We start from the raw sequence: 6,000 nt of genomic DNA, 5'->3' as shown, positions 1-6,000 counted from the left end.
AAAATAATTAAAACTTGAAAATATTAGGTAATCTATATCTTCTGATATGGAAACGGGTCTACCTATCTATTCCCCTAATATATGTATTAACTTAAGAGTGCGTGTATGTGTGTATATATAAAAGATAAGTTGTAAAGGATAATATATAACATGTATTATTTAATATGTTACCTTTTATTTGTAATATACATGTTAACCAAAGTATATTACATGTGTATATATATTACATTTTATATTGTTACTGGAATACACGTGTGTGTGTGTGTGTTTGTGTGTGTATATATATGTACATATATATATATATATACTTTTTTTTGAGACAGAGTCTTGCTATGTCACACAGGCTGGAGTGAAGTGGTGTGATCTCTGCTCACTGCAACTTCTGCCTCCTGAGTTCAAGCAATTCTCTGCTTCAGCCTCCCAAGTATCTGGGACTACAGGTGGGTGCTACCATACCCAGCTAATTTTTGTGTTTTTTGTAGAGACGGGGTTTTGCCGTATGGGCCAGGCTGGTCTCGAACTCCTGGCCTCAGGTGATCCTCCTGCCACAGACTCCCAAAGTGCTGGGATTACAGGCGTGAGCCACCGTGCCCAACCGAATGCATATATATATATTGTTAGGTGCCATACCCACATATACAAGTTTAAACAATCTTAAATCACACAGAAATCTATCCCAGGAGAATAAAAGCAAAAACCTTAAAATTTGTATAGGAAAATATAGGGGAATAGTTTGTGACCTAGAGTTTTAAAAATATCTATTAATTGAAAAGCACCATTTTTAAAAAGTAAAAGGAAAAAAACAACAACAAAAAAACAGAGCATGTATAGGAAAAGATATTTGGAACTTACAGAATCATAATGCATTAAAAACCACGACAATAATTTAAAAATAGACAATGCAACAGAATAATGGGTCAAAGATCTGAAGTCGCCTGGACGTGGTGGCTCACGCCTGTAACCCCAGCACTTTGGGAGGCCGAGGCGGGCAAATTGCCTGAGCTTAGGAGTTTGAGACCAGTTTAGGCAACATGGTAAAACACCGTTTCTACTAAAATACAAAAAATTAGCCAGGCGTGGTGGTGGGCGTCTGTAGTCCCAGCTACTCGGGAGGCTGAGACACAAGAATCGCTTGAACGGGAGACACAGGTTGCAGTGAGCTGAGATCTCACCACTGCACTCCAGCCTGGGCAACAGAGTGAGACTCAGTCTCAAAAAAAAAAGAAAAAGAAAAGAAAAGATTCTTAAGCTCCTCAGTAGTCAGCAAAAGGCAAATGAAAACCGTGAGAGAGGCCGGGCGTGGTGCCTCACATCTGTAATCCCAGCACTTTGGAAGACTGAGGTGGGTGGATCACCTGAGGTCAGGAGTTCAAGACCAGCCTGGCCGACATGGTGAAACCCATCTCTATAAAAATACAAAGATTAGCTGGGCATAATGGCGGTTGCTGTAATCCCAGCTACACGGGAGGCAGTGAGCTGAGATCGTGCCATTGCACTCCAGTCTAGGTTTTACAGCAAGAGTCTCAATTATTTCAAGGCTTTTAAATAGACAAATATTTAATTTAAAAAATAGAGATGAGGATCTTGCTGTGTTTTCAGACCGATCTTGAAATCCTGGCCTCAAGTGATCCTCTCGCCTTGGCCTCCCCAAGTACTAGGATTACATATGTGAGCCTCACACCTGACCTGGACAAATATTTAAATGTCTAATAGTATTACCAAGTGTTAATGAGCAATGGGATCTTTTTTCATTTTTCTTAAAGATAGGGGTTCTCACTGTGTTGCCCAGGTTTGATTCATACTCCTGGGTTCAAGGGATCATCTCACTTCAGCCTCTCAAGTAGCTGGAACTACAGGTGTGTGCCATCATGCTAGGCTTTGCAATGGGAATTCTTAAATTCTACTGCGGGAAATGTAGTAGAACTAGAACTGTCATTTAGAGAGTAACTGGGCAATATGCAGTGAAGTTAAACAAGTGCAGCCAGGCGCGGTGGCTCATGCCTGGAATCCCAGCACGCTGGGAGGCCGAGGAGGTGGATCACCTGAGGCCAGGAGTTCGAGACCAGACTAGCCAACATGGTGAAACCTCGTCTCTACTAAAAATACAAAAATTAACTGGACATGGTGGCATGTGCCTGTAATCCCAACTACTCAGAAGGCTGAGGCAGGAGAATCACTTAAACCCAGGAGGCGAAAGCTGAGATCGTGCCACTGCACTCCAGCCTGAATGACAGAGTGAGACTTAATCTCCAAACAAAAACAAAAAACCTGTGCACACCTTATGGCTCACCAATTCCACTCTAAGGCATGTACCATGAAGAATTTTTTTTTTCTCTCTGTGGCCCAGGCTGGAGTACAGTGGCAGGGTCATAGCTCACTGGAGCCTTGAACTCCTGGGCTCGAGCAATATTCCCACCTCAGCCTCCTGAATAGCTGGGACTACAGGTGCACACTACCATGCTTGGCTAATCTTTTTCTATTTTTTGGAAAGATGGGGTCTTGCTATGTTGCCCAGGTTGGTCTCAAGCTCCTGGGCTCAAGTGATCCTCCCGCAGTGCTAGAATTTCAGGCATGAGCCACCTCACCCAGCTGAAATTCTTGAATATAAAAAATGAAAAAAAGCAAAACAAAACCAAGAATAAAGGAACTCATGGGACCCAAAAAATAATGCAAGGAATTGAAAAGTCTAAGATTAAAAATGGTCTCTTCTGCGAACTTGTGGGGGGAAAGGCAATTCTAAGACATTGCTAGAAAATTCTAGAGAATATAGAGCACAATATAAGAAATTCAGGGGAAGAAGAGTCCAAAGAAGAGTTGTATTTTTATTACTCTTCTTTATTTAAATTAATCACCATATTCATATCCCAGTTCTATAATTTCTATAGCTAGTTCAGATCTACAAATAAAATAATGAATTCCTTCATGATTAATTGTAAACTTTGGTACATACACAAAAAACAAAACAAACATGAAAAGATATTTAGGAAGAAGGGATAGAGCTGACTGAGGTTGGCTCATGCTTGTAATCCAGTGACTTGAGAGGCTGAAGCAGGAGAGGATCACTTGAGCCCAAGAGTTCGAGAGCAGCCTGGGCAATATAACAAGCCTTCATCTCTATTAAAAAAAAAAAAAATGTGGCCCCCAAAAAACCTTGACATACTGTTTCTTATTTTTAAAGAAAAAAAATTAGCCTGGCATGGCGGTGCACACTTATAGTCCTAGATACTCGGGAAGCTGAGACAGGAGGATCACTGAGCCTAGGAGTTCAAGGCTGAAGTGAGCTATGATCATGCCATTGCACTCTAGCCTGGGTGACAAAGTGAGACCCTGTCTCTAAAATAAAAATAGGCTGAGCGCAGTGGCTCACACCTGTAATCCCAGCAGTTTAGGAGGCCAAGGCGGGCGGATTGCCTGAGGTTGGGAGTTTGAGACCAGCCTGACCAACCTGGAGAAACCCTGTCTCTACTAAATATACAAAAAAAAATCAGCCAGGTGTGGTTGCAGGCACCTGTAATCCCAGTTACTCGGGAGGCTGAGGCAGGGAGAATCACTTAAACTCACAAGGTGGAGGTTGTAGTGAGCCAAGATTGTGCCACTGCACTCCAACCTGAATGACAGAGCGAGACTCCATCTAAAAAATAGAATAATAAAAATAAAATAAAAAAATAAAAAGGCCGGGCGTGGTGGCTCATGCTTGTAATCCCAGCACTTTGGGAGGCCAAGATGGGTGGATCGCCTGAGGTTGGGAGTTCAAGACCAGCCTGACCAACATGGTGAAACCCCATCTTTATGAAAATAATAATAATAAACAGTGTGATTCTGTCTCAAAAAAAAAAAAAAAAAAAAGAAAGAAAGAAAGAAAAGAAAACTACCTGCCAGGAAACCCAGCCACTTACATTTTTCACATCTCCAAGCTAATAATGTATCCAGAGCAATAACAAGCAACATTGCACTGCTTCACATCTCTGTATCTGAATAGCAAAGTCTAATGCTTGTTATAGTACTGTGCCCTTATAAGAGCAGAAGACATAGTGTTATTATCCCCATTTCACAGATTAAAGAACTGAGACCAGGTAATTTGCATGCCCCAGGCTGGTAAGGTGAATGTCTGTATCTAAACGCAAGTTTACAGGCCTTCCTCCTAAATGTGCCAGTGTGCTTTCCTGCATTCAGACTCTTGGCAGCTGTTAGGCTAAACCATGTGAAACTGCTGATATTCGCTAGGTGCGGTGGCTCACGCCTGTAATCCCAGCACTTTGGGAGGCCAACGTGGGCGGATCACCTGAGGTCAGATGTTCAAGACCAGTCTCGCCAACATGGTGAAACCCTGTCTCGATTATTATATAAAAAATTTTTTTAAAAATAAATAAAAAAGAAAAAAAAGAAACTGCTGATATTCAATTACTTTTGTCTACAAAATGGGTACTTCATATGGTTCAACCTAATTGGTTGTTTCCATTTATTGTGACATAGTGCCTACACAAACCCCAAAGCAATGTATTTTCTCTCTTTGTAGTGCTATCCAAAACAGAAGGACCTTCACAATCCTATGTTTGACTCTTTTTTTTTTTTCTGAGACAGAGTCTTGCTCCCGTTGCACAGGCTGGAGTGTAGTGGAACAATATTGGTTCACTGCAACCTCCATCTCCCAGGTTCAAGCGATTCACCTTCCTCAGCCTCTCAAGTAATTAGGATTACAGGTGTGCGCCACCACGCCCAGCTAATTTTTGTATTTTTAGTAGAGATGTGGTTTTTGCCATGTTGGCCAGGCTGGTCTCGAACTCTTGACCTCAGGTGATCCACCAACTCTGCCACCCAAAGTGCTAGGATTACAGGCATGAGCCACTACACCCAGACTGTTTGACTCAAACAAGTTGATATCGTATACATGATTTTTTTTTTTTTTGAGACAGAGTCTTGCTGTGCTGCCCAGTCTGGAGTGTAATTATAATGGCTAAGATTGCGCTACTGCACTCCATGCTGGGCAACAGAGCAAGACTCTGTCTTTAAAAAAAAAAAAAAGATGCCAGGCGCAGTGGCTCATGCTTCTAATCCTAGCACTTTGGGAGGCCAAGGTGGGTGGATCACCTGAGGTCAGGAGTTCAAGACCAGCCTGGCCATCATGGTGAAACCCCATCTTTAAAAATAATAAATAAATAAATAAATGAAAAGAAGAAAGGAAGGAGGATGGAAGGAAGGAAAAGATTGATTCTCTGTGGTTGCTGCAGGGCTGACAGTCCACAAAAGAGGTCATAAGTGTCCATGGCATACAGCCAGCCCAAGGTTCATCCTCACCTCTTGTGGCACTAGTTCCTGAGCTTCTGTCTCTAGTTCCTGAGCTTCCCCAGGTTCTGTGGGGTGAAACTGCTTCCTCTTTATCATCATCCCCTCTAAAGGTACTTCCAGCTTCCTTTCCTCTACTAAAACTGGGTATTATCCTGTCTTTCATCCTCCAAAAATACTTTTAGAAAGGAAACAAAATATGCTGTTGGTACTTCTTCTGTTCTCTTTATCCTTGTGGGGTTTTCATGCCTTCAGTGCCACTCTGGCAAGATTTAGGAAGAGAATAGAGAGAGATGCATGGCACATTTTCCAACGCACTCCAAATTGAGAGAAACTACACTGGGCACAGTGGCTTATGCCTGTAATCTCAGCACTTTGGGAGGCCAACGCGGGTGGATCACCTGAGGTCAGGAATTTGAGAGCAGCCTGGCCGACATGGTCAAAACCAGTCTCTACTAAAAATGCAAAAAAATTAGCCAGGTGTGGTGGTGCACGCCTGTAATCACGGCTACTCAGGAGGCCGGAGAATTGCTTGAACCTGGGAGGCGGAGGCTGCAGTGAGCCAAGATCGTGCCACCGCACTCCAGCCTGGGAGACAGAGACTCTGTCTCAAAATAAATAAATAAATAAATACATACATACGTACGTACGTACGTACATACATGCATACATACATACAAACAACCTAACTGGTTTGCTTCATGATGTATTTTTTTT

The sequence above is a fragment of the Callithrix jacchus genome, chromosome 9 (assembly GCF_049354715.1).
Source record: "Callithrix jacchus isolate 240 chromosome 9, calJac240_pri, whole genome shotgun sequence".
NCBI lineage: Eukaryota > Metazoa > Chordata > Mammalia > Primates > Cebidae > Callithrix > Callithrix jacchus.
The sequence above is the reverse complement of the archived record's forward strand: the minus strand, read 5'-3'. Positions refer to the sequence as shown.